Genomic DNA, 11,995 nt, shown 5'->3' with positions numbered 1-11,995 from the left:
TCCAACTTCACAGCTGATTTTGTTGCTTCTTTGGACATATTAAAGTTTCCTCTTCTTAAGTACAGTTCTGCAAAATTTTAAAGTGCAAAAAGCTGTGTGTTTACCATTACAACAGCAAAACATTCCCAAGTATGAACGGTAGGAGAACGGAAACAAGGAAAAAGAAAAAATACGAGAAAAGGAAAAAATGGAAACAAAGACTGCCGATAGGGGAGGGAGGAAGGGGTGAAGGGAGGGCAGAGGTATAGGGGAAAATGAGAACTAAGGTCTTTCATGTAAGGGTACACGATCCCAATGATGATTGTAACTGTACTGTATAAATAAAAATTACCAATAAACTCAATGAAAAAAAATTTCCTATTTCATCCGTTTTTAGCCAAACACTTCCACCTAGCAAAACCTGGCAAATGTTAATCTCTTTACAGTTTCTGGAGTTGTATTAAGATTAGTAACCACCTATATATATTATACCAGGAATAGAACTCAGGTTCTCGAACTTGCAAGACAGGTGGTGGAACTACTAGCTATATTTCCATACCCCAAGATTATATAAATATTGTTGCTACATATTTGTAGTACATATCTATCATTCCATTAAAAAAAATCTAAATTTAGCAGTCACTGTACAATTTCCTAACCCTGTAGCCACTGTCAGTCACAAATGATTATACCAGGAATAGAACTCAGGTTCTCGAACTTGCAAGACAGGTGGTGGAACTACTAGCTATATTTCCATACCCCAAGATTATATAAATATTGTTGCTACATATTTGTAGTACATATCTATCATTCCATTAAAAAAAATCTAAATTTAGCAGTCACTGTACAATTTCCTAACCCTGTAGCCACTGTCAGTCACAAATGTATCTTCTGTCCTAAGCATTCACTTATTTTGTACACTTAAAAAATTGGAATAGCATCATGTATAACGTTAATATATTAATTTATGTTTTTGTTCTGACTTGTTTCACTTAGCATTTTCCAAAGTTCATTCATTTTGTAATATATATCTGTATTTTTCCTTTCTTAGCTAAATAATATTCCATCATATGCAAATACAATGCTGTTTTAATCTGCCCATTTCTTGATAGATGTTCGGGATGTCTTCACTTTTTGGAAATTATGAACACTGTTATTAAGAGCATTAAAGTATAGATTATTGTGGGAACATATTTTGAGTTCATTGAATGTATATGAGGAAAAGGAACCACTAGAGAACATGAAATATTTTTCAAAAGTTACAACATCAAAAGTGAACTCTCAGATGAAATACAAACAGCAAATAAACATATAAAAATGTTTAACATCACTGGTCCTACTAGAGATACACATGAAAACAACACTGAGATTCCACCTCATGCCAGAAAGAATTGCTGCTATTAAGAAATCAAACAATAACAAATGCTGGTTAGGCTATGGGGAAAAAGAAACCCTTCTCCACTGTTGATGGGAGTATAGACTGGAGCAACCACTGTGGAAATCAATATGGAGATCCCTAAAAAAAAATTAATAAAAAAACAAGTCCCATATGACACAGATATTCCCATGCTGGGTATCTTCCCCAAAGAAGTAAATGCATCATACCACAGTGATATATGCACACCAATGTTCATAGCAGCATAGTTTGTAATAGCTAAAACTTGGAAATAACCCAAATGACCAACAACTGATGACTGCACAAAGATGTTTGTGTGTGTGTGTGTGTGTGTGTTGTTCTAAAATAAATGAAATACTATTCATTCATAAAAAAATGAGAAACTGGTAATATTTATAACTAAATGGATGCATATTGAGGCCATATTCTTAAGTGAAATAAATAGGACACACATATGTAAATACTGACTTGTCGCTCTGCTATGAGAAACTGAAAGTGCCAAGTACATATAGATAGCACATTGAGGGCAAACAGTAAGTACTCAGACAAACTAAGTAAAACTGTCAAAAGTGCAACGGGAAAAAGCAACAGTGATCATACTGCACTCTTTATCATTCAATGTGGTCACCTCTTCCCTAATTAAATTTATATTAATTTATCTAAATATTCTTATGACTTGCTGCAGTACACATTTTGAGATTATTTAGCTGTGTAAAACAATTCATCAAAAAGTTCATAGCCTACTCTCTTAATTTCTATATAAGTGCTGCCTGTACAATAATAATTTAGAAGATATCTCTTCCCAATACAGTTTAGGCCTTAACTAAGTGTCTGGTCAAATGAAAATGAACCTTTCTGTGGTATGGTGTGCTTCGCACCAAGTGTGCTAGAAAACTGAAAGAAAAAAAAAGAAAGAAAAAAAATAAGACAATAAAAAAATACAAAGGCATTAGGATTATAGAATTAACTTTGTACTTTGAATAAATTCATTTCTACACTGGAATGTATTCTGTAATTGCTATTATCAAAGTAGTAACAATTTATTAGGTCACTTGATTAAAATTTCTCCTTTCCTTGGAGCTATTTTATAACTCTGTTTGTAAGTAATAGATGACTATGCAAACTAATTCCCATACATTTAAATTCTGTCATGATCAACAGATTTTCAAAGGAAAAACTTCACTTGGAAAAAAAATAATTGCCCCATTTTTGCATATGCATAGGGCCGAAATGAAGATCATCTAGGCAACTCCATACCACCACCATTCACAAAATATTCCATGGCTAGGCTCTCATACAACAATGCTGAGTGCCGTAATTACTTATATGAGACATGATTGGCAAATATGGTGAAAGTTAAAATTAGAAAAATATTATCATACAGACAGGTTGCCATGAGTCCCCCTCAAAATACTTCCCTTCATTTTGAACATACATTTGCCATCATTCTTTCCAGTTTCTGAAGCAGTTCAAGAGATACTTTTGCTTTCATGTCTTTAGTTAAATAATTGTGGCTGCCCTGAAGTCCTGGCTAGACTGGAAAAATTTACCTTTTGTTCATAATGACTCAGTAAGAGAGTTAGAAGTTGCCTGGTGCCGGATCTTGAGAATAGGTGCATAAGGACACACCATTAATGGTTTTCCGAGCCTGCCTTTCTGTTACATGATGTGCTATAGCAGCATTCTCTTCATTTCTAAACTCACATTTCTTAAAACACTCAGGAGAAAGACTTCCACACCTGCTTCAGAAATTGGCAGGAATGATGAATTAGGGGGTGTTCTGAGTGGGATTAATAGCAATATGTCATCTAAAATGATTTTGCAAAAATTTACATATTCACTTTGTTTTGATCAGATTGTGTTGATCCACTTGTATTTATGTTGATTTAGCTAATAAATTTTTAAATATTTTGACAAAGAATTTCACTAATTCTGCATGTAAATATTGTACAAATGTGTCCATTACTAATCAAATTATATATATATCCTCTACCATCCTTCCTAAAGAACCAGAGGTGGATCATTAATACCAGAAAATATATGAGGCTGCATTCAATTCAAATATGGACAGAAGAAATTAACAAAATAATAAATATAAGTGCCGAACTAAAATATAAACTAAACATAGAAGGTCATCATCAGTAAAGAAGATTTCTATTTTGTATAACATCTTCTACATTGTACATTACATGTATACATCAAAATTATATACTTTGAGAAGTTGTTTATGTACTAAAGTAGTAGAAAGATGAAAGATGATCTATGTATTCATAGACATAAGATAGTCTTTCTTGAAGAATAGAATGTAGGCAATGTAAAATCCAATTCAACAGTCTACTCATAGTGCAGTTCTTCTCAATTTTGGTCCATGACCCTAATATAACAATAGATCTTTAATAATGTATGCTTATTCCTTTTAAACCTGTAGTGATACTTTTTGACTAGTTTTTGTTTTGTTTTGTTTTGTTTTGTTTTTTTTTGGTACTGGGGATCAAACTCGGGTCCTTGCTCTTGCAAGGCAGGCCACCGAACCTCTGAGCTAAATCCCTGGCCCAGTGATACTTTTTGAATATTGCTCCCAGAAAACTTTGCTACAGAATGTACAAGATATAACAGTGAACAACTCAAGGAAAGTTATCCTCTAACTATCAGGTTTGCATTCTACCAACTAGAATTATGTTCACTTTTCATGTTTCAAATAAATTGTAACATCAGAATATAATATGATAAACACATGAAAACATAATTTACAACACAGAATATTATCCCCTGAATCATTTTTCTACTTTAAAGATTGAATAAATGCTTCATTATAATGTCATTCCCTTGCTTCAACTGAAAAGTGTGTAAACAAGCATAGAAATATTTCTATAGGGATTTAGCCCAGCGGCACTGCACCTGCCTTGCAAGCACAAGGTCCTGAGTTTGATACCGGTCAAAAAAAAATTTTTTTTTCTTCTTCAGAGTCTGCCGTGTGGCTGGTGTTACTTGTTGTAACAGATCACAAATCATGTTTTAATTATTTCACACAAAAGGCTGGAATCAGTTTTGAAAATTTCTAAAAATTCCAAGTAGAAAACACGAGATATTAGATTAGAAGGATAACAGCTAAATTTATACAAATTATATCCTGATAATTTAGAAGGCATTAAGATCTTTTTGTTTCCTAAAAATTTAGATTGACTTTGTTCCTTATAAGATATAGAATCTTAATCGCTTCTCGGCCTTTTGGCTAAGATCAAGTGAAGATATAGAATCTTAAACCTTCTATAGCTCATGGGAATACTAAAGTCAAGACCATATTTTTCCCTAAGAACCTTAATAATCAAGTTTAGTATGTACAGTTTCTATCCCTATTATCATATATTCAAAGAGAAATTTTGTACTTGCCAAGTGCTACTCAGTTAGTTATTATTTTCCCACTTAGAAAGTATTTTCCATAACCAAGTCTAGCCAATCCTCCTTATCCCAAATTCTGGTTTACTAAATTTCCCCATTTTAAAATGTAAATGAACATCACATATTTTTCTTTGTTACAGAACAATATGTAAAGAAAAAATAACATTAGCATTTTGGATTATTTTTAATTGTGAACGTAAAAACATTATTACTCTTTGTAAAGTGTATTGGAAAAGATTTTTTAATCACTATAATTATGAGTCCAATAATTTTATTCCTTTTATAAAAATAATAGTAAAAACAGCAATGCAAATCCAGTTCATAACCTGTCACTTTTTTCCTACTCTTATATGTGACAGAAATACCTGTTTTGAACTAAAAACTATTGTATACAATCATAATTTTATCTATTTTAAGTATCTTTAAACAGCTTCTCTATGGGGTCATGATCTCCACCAAAGCCTATTTTCCTCTAAAGAAATACCTATGAGTGTTTGAGAAAAAACCACACATTTTCAATTTCTTTTGAACAGAAAATGAAAATACACTTATCTTAAAAGCCTGCTAATAATTAAGCAAAGATCTAAAGGGTCAATTTGAAACAGACTTTTTAAAGGAGAAAGCACTTTGTGCTGAATTGAATTTGTAATTGCTTACCGGAATATTTGCGTATGAGAATTATTTGGTTTCCTCTAACCATGGGATGAAATTGGAATTTTGCTCCTTTCAGTATATTTGAATGCATATACATGCATATAGTGAAATGGACAAACATGGCTTAATATAAAAAGCATCTACTATTTTCTAAAATTTCTGAATATATAGGCAAATTGTATTTAAAAATGGAATTAAGACTCTCTCTAATTCAGTATTTGTATTTAATGGGTGAAGATAGACAATAAAATGCCTATGACAGTGGAGTAGATTAAAGTATATACCATCTTAGAGTTAATTTTTTGTTGCAAAAAAGTAGGCAAAATTTACTTCAACAAAAATTCCTAATACAATTTTATGAATATCCCCTCTCCTGTTGTATATTAGAAATTGAGACTTTTCATCCTACACTTCCTACACACTTATGTTGTGGTTTTTATGTAATATCTCTAATTTTTATAATTTTTTCACTCTCATTTTCTGTCTCTCAGTATTTGTGGCTTTACTTTCAAATATTTCATGTATAAGTGAAACTAAGCAATATTTCTCATTCTGGTTTTCTTATTTTATTTAGCCTATAATCCTGAAAGTTTATCCATATCATGGCATATGCAGAATCTTCCTCTTTTTAAAGACTAATAAATATATAATTTTGATGAATTTTATGCATATAGTAAGTATTGTATAAATTATATGCACATATGTATAATAGTATCATTTCTCCTTAGGTAAAGTGGTGCTATTTTTCTTCTGGCTTCTTTTGAAATTTTCTCTTTGCTTTTAGTTTTAAATATCATACATATCTGTGATGTGATGTGCATGTTTGTGTGTTCGGCACTTACCTTGATTGTTCTCAGAGTTTCTTGGACTTGTGACATGATATCTTCCATTGACTTGAAAATTCTCAGCCATTGTTACTTCATGAATAAATGGGTAGACAGATAATATATAGAGATTTTTTTTCTGCTCTCTTCTGTTCGTATTATACTGATCTTGTAAGTATGCAAATGGTATAATTTAAATTTTTTTTCCAAGATCTTGGATTTTCTATTTTCTATTTTATTATTTTCTTCCTGTGAATTTCAGTTGGAGACCATTTCTGTTGACCTATACTTAAGATTGTTTAATTATTTTGTTATGCTCAATCTACTGAAAAACCCATCCAGGGTATTTTTCATTCTATCTGGGTATTTTATATTAAAATTTCCTTTGCATCTTTCTTAGAGTGGCTATTTCTCATCTTATTTTACCACATCTTGTGATGTGTTCACTTTTTCAGTACACAATGCATATTAATTTCATTACTTTAACTACATTGATAACTGAAATCTATGTCAGAACTAAGTTGGATTCTGCAGCAAAAGATTTCCTCGGACATTGTTTTATTTCTTTTTTTTAGTAACCTGGCTCAAATTTTCTGCTGAAAGCCAAGGTCGATAGGTTTGGCATTATGAACTGAGGAAAATAGGTCTTTGGTGTGGGGTTTGTGTTAATATGACTAGATTGCTTCAGTTCATGTTTCATCTGTCAGTGCTAGAGACTTCCATTTCCTTTGGTGTCCTGATTTCCATTTCCTCTGCTTTCTTTGAGGATTCTTAAACACACTTACTTAACTAAACTCTGTACCTTGCAGCTACTTCAATTGTCAGCTATTATTATGGCACTCCAGCCCTACTGATGGGGAAGAAGAGCCCTCTATAATATCACGGTTATTCTCATGCCTGGCGAGCCTGGATGCCAGTCCTGTACTCTGTAGGGACGTTTACTAGATCATTTTGTTCCACTTGGGTGAGACAGGAAGGCAGATCGTGCTGGCTTTGGATAATTTTTGTTTTCCTATTTCTCATGTGAATACGGTTGAAGCCTTTTTCCTTGGAGAGTGGACCTTCACTATGGAAAGAACTTCTGGGATATTTTGAAATAATTACTTTTCTCTCTCCAGGCTAGAAATACAAAGGAGTTTCTCCCTTAAATTTTCACAGTGAGAAACGTGACACTGCCTGGAAACAAAATCCATAAAAAAAATATTGAGATTCTCTTAAGACTGGCTTCCCAGGAGCTGCTTGCTCCATTTTCAGTCACTACCATTCATCAAAATTACCATTCAACTTTCCTAGGTCTGTGCCTCCAGTGACTTCAGTTCTACTTTAGTTAAATCTCATTGTCTCTGTGTTTTGGATTTTATATGGTCTTTTGTCCTGTTGGCAGTAAAGTTACTGGTTTTCAGTTTGTTCCACTGTGTTTTTCTTATTGCACAGGTGGGCATGTAATTTTCTGAGCTCCTTATATGTCAGTGATAAAGCTTCCAAGTCCATTATTTTTGAATACAGAAAATAAAATAAATGTAGCTCCCTTCCTTCCTTCCTTCCTTCTTCCTCTCACTTCTTCCCTCTCTCCCTGCCCCCCCTGCCCCTTCCCTGGATTCCTCGCTCTCTCTTTCTTATCTTCTAAAATAAGTGTTTTCATAAGCATGCTACTTTTTATTCTCAAAATTTAGAAATGCTATTTTAATAAATACCCCTTCAGGTAGTTATTCAAGTGAATTCCTCCCCCTTCACGGATAATACTTGAAGTGTCTCAGTATTTTTTTTTCTTTTGTTCAGTATGCTGTTTACAGTGGACATGGTGGTTTTTTTATGTACAATTCATTTTGTCCACAAACCATGTTATGTAGAAGCATTTCTAGAAAAGACTGCGATAATACAACCTGGTAAAGCACTTTATTTTCCAGCTGCAAGAAAAAGGAACTACCTATGTAGCTACCTTATTACCTCGGATATGCTAGTTAGAGGAATAAGCCAAAACCTAGAGAAGGTAAGAAATTAGAAAAGTGCCAGAAAGTATAAAATTACAGTTATGCATCCATCTTCATAGATGTTCTCTTTTACCAAAAACACAGAAGTGTAAATATTACATGATCTGTTTTACACAAGAAACATAAAGTACAAATAATTTTAAAAGCAAAATAAAATATAGATGGTAGGAAATGGGATAGAAAACAGATTTTGTAGAACTGCGAAGGAGATCTAAGGGTGGGGACACTCAAGGAGAGGTCTGGAGGGAAGCAAGACGTAAAAACAGTTAAGATGTGATACGTATAGCACCAGTTTCTCATGGTTAATATACTCATTATGTATTGCAGGCATGTATATATAATTTTTTGAAAGTCAAAATTAGATTTTCTTTAATTGTCTACTGTTCTGTTATCTGTGTTTGTGAAAGAAGATATAGAATGTACAAAATTTTGAAAGCATTTTTTTCTGGTGTAAAAAACGCATCTGTACTCTTAGAAAGTTTAAATATTTAGAAGAATAATTGGAAGAATTAAAAAATCATGTAAGTATAGCAATTGTTATGAAAAGAAAGGAAAAGAAAACAGAGGTATAAGCTCAACAGGACAGATTTATTATATAACAAACTTGAGAGGGACTGCTCTGGCACCAGAGACCAGACAGACTACTCTAGATTACTCCAGGCTATAAGGTCCTTTATAGGCTCATGGGTATAAAGAGGGGTGAGGTTCAGTGAATAGGAATTGTAGTTACCTGAGACAAGGCTTGAAAATCCACAGGGAATTGTGGTTACTCATCAAGTACAGGGCAAGCAATGATGGGAGTGATGGATTGCAACTATGGCTTCTGGGCCATGGTAATCCATGATAATACAATTCTAGCAGGTACGCAAGCAGAGCAGGGTCAGGGAGGCTTAATGTGATCTCTTCACCTCAGAATAGCAGTGATCAGATAGCTTCAGTAATGTGAAAAGAGACATATTTACACTTTAGGACCATTACCTTTTTACAAATGATTTTTCATTAAATTTGGCTCATGGTTTTTAGACATCTCAGCCCAGAGTCAGTGTGCTTCAAGGCAGGCTGGCATGGTAAAAGGGCATCACTGGAAGGAATCAGAGCAGCAGAAAGACACAGGGAAAGATACCCTTCCAAACCACATCCACAGTGACCCACCTCTTCCTACCAGGCCTCTCCTCCCAACATCACACCCTGCTATACAATCATCGACGGACTTCCCAGTGTCACAATCCATTATTCAGTGTCACACACCCATAATCCAATCTCCTCTAAAAGCTCCACCTATGAGCACTTGGGGCTGTGGGGAACATGTAGATATAAGCCGTAACATGGACTAAATGCATTTTGCGTAAAGGGATATATATGAGTCTTTTAGGGTCCAGGAGCAGAATGCTATGACTTACAGAAGAGCCACCTAACTGAAAGTGACATAAATTTTAGGAATGGATTGTTTGTTTTTCTTCTTTTAAAAATTTATAGTATCTTTAATCCATTATAATTACATAAGAACAATTTTATAATTTCACAGGAATGCATCTATAAAGTGTTGGCAAGAAGCTTTGAATAACAAAGATACAAATCATATCTACAAACATCCAAATGGTAGTTGATATTTTAATAATCATTATTTACTTATTTATTTTGTTTGTTTGTTTGCTTTTATGGTGCTGGGCATTGAACCAAGGAGCTTCACAGCAGCTGCATCAGCAATACTCTTTAATAAATAATAATAATAATAATAATTAATTATTTTAATTATTATTATTATTAGTAGTAGTAGTAGTAGTAGTAGTAGCAGTAGTATTGTTTAAAAAAATTTGTGACAAGGTCCTGCTGAATTACTCAGGCTGGGATTAATCCTCCAGGCTCCACCTTTCAGATTGCTGGGGTTAAAGTTACGTGTCATCATTCACGATTATCTCTCTTCTTATTTACAGAATTCAGATTTCAATCCTGTGATCCACCACTCACATATCATTCAATACTTAATGATATTTTATAACAATAGATGATCTAAAATATTCGTAAAAATACACAATATAGACTATCACTTGCTCTGCAGCTTGAAGGATAGAATCCTTATCCTCTAAATCTTGACACATATGTTTTTCTTTACAAGCTCTATGACTGATCTCACACATTATTGGAAATCACTTTTTCTCGGATGAATAAAATGTGTATTTTCTTGATGATTTGTGATTTGTCATTAGTCTAAGACATTTAAGTGTATGGAAAAGTCAATTAAAATCACTGATATTTTATATGTGCATAAATTAAATTGCAAATGATAATATTCACTTGGCTGCTTTAAGGTTTGATTAACTTTTTTGGCTTAAATGAAGTGATGGATTCTTGTCACCAAACCTCTGCACAGGAACACCTATGCTTCCATTGTATTCCATAGAGAACTAAATGTAAGTTCTCATACCTTGGATGTGGCAGTTGATGAAGAGAAGGTCAAGTGACTTAGCCAAATAATTTGGAAACCAGAGGAATTAAAATCATTTAATCTTGTCTCCCAGGGAGTGTTTATTCATGTGTTTCTGGCATGAAAGTTGCAGATTCAAAGGGCCAGAAATCTATGTTTGTTCCCGTTTTAATATTACGGAGTACAGTCTATACCACTTTTGCTGTACCATGGACACTAAATAGGCATTTGTTTATGGAATGCCCTGGGTTGTTATCTGCATATTTTCCCCTGCCCACTTCTGTGACTCAAACCAGAGCCTCTTTCCTTTAGTGGGGTTTTTATTTTTCAGACACATCTCCATGCACAAAAGTGAATATAAATTTATATTTAAAAAACTTTAAAAACGCATCTTTATGTAGCATTCCCTTTCTTGTGGTTGATTTAGATGTACCTGCAAAGCCTCATGAGGATGTGCTGGGACTTTCTTTTTCAAAGGTGGCTGAATTTGGTATGTGTGGGATTGAGGGCCTGTGATTCCTAAAACACTATATGTGTGTGACTGGTTTGGCACCACCCTTATCCCGGTAGTCTGGACAGGATAAAAGACACATAAAGATGCTGTTAAGGTCTCTTGCTGCTTTTGCTATCTTCCATCACTATGAACATTTACCCCTCTGCCACCTTGCCTAGGAGCCTGCCAGTTAAAGAGTGAAACCTTTCCCCCTTTAACTTTGGATGTCAGATATTTTGTCTCAGCAAGGAGAGAAAAGTAACTAACACACCTGTGTTCTTTATATACATAGCATTAATGATATGAATCAAAGTTTACATTTATAACTATAGCAGTTTTATTTATTGTTATGATGCCCAAGTTTATTCTTTCTGTTTTGATGCTTACTTTATTCTCCCTGAAAAATGGCTCTTTACATACATTAACTAAATCCTAGTATCAAACAAAGACTCTTTTAAACTTTGTACATTCTGAATCCACCTAGTATACCTCTGTGGAAACAGCTAAGAGGCTTAATAAGATTTAGCATGTGTTTGTATTAAGCAGATTATAGAAAACAAGAACCCAAAAGGAGAAACTCACATCAATAAAGCACTAGACTGGAGTTTCAGCGCTCAGTTACTCCTTGTCTACTATTAGCCTACTGCACAATCATCTAAGTCTACTTTCAATTTTTTTATGTAACAGTATGTGTAGGTTTTGGGTGATTGATAGGCTGTTTGAGAGGGTAAGTCACTCACAACAGGAGATTATCCAGAGGATTAGGGTGAGAGAGCCACCACTTTGAGGGAGAGGAGGATAAGGGAATTCCCAAGGAAGAGCAGCATCAAGGTG

The 11,995-nt window shown here is 33.8% G+C and overlaps 1 pseudogene; it reads left to right on the top strand.

Annotated features, from left to right (window-relative positions):
* Window positions 1-4,587: 4,587 nt before the first annotated feature.
* Window positions 4,588-4,731, top strand: LOC117283307 (annotated as a pseudogene).
* Window positions 4,732-11,995: the final 7,264 nt, after the last annotated feature.

Source organism: Fukomys damarensis, unplaced genomic scaffold (assembly GCF_012274545.1).
Source record: "Fukomys damarensis isolate Sample0158 unplaced genomic scaffold, DMR_v1.0_HiC HiC_scaffold_24, whole genome shotgun sequence".
Classification (NCBI taxonomy): domain Eukaryota; kingdom Metazoa; phylum Chordata; class Mammalia; order Rodentia; family Bathyergidae; genus Fukomys; species Fukomys damarensis.
Note: the sequence above shows the minus strand (reverse complement) of the source record. Positions and strands in the feature narration are given on the sequence as shown.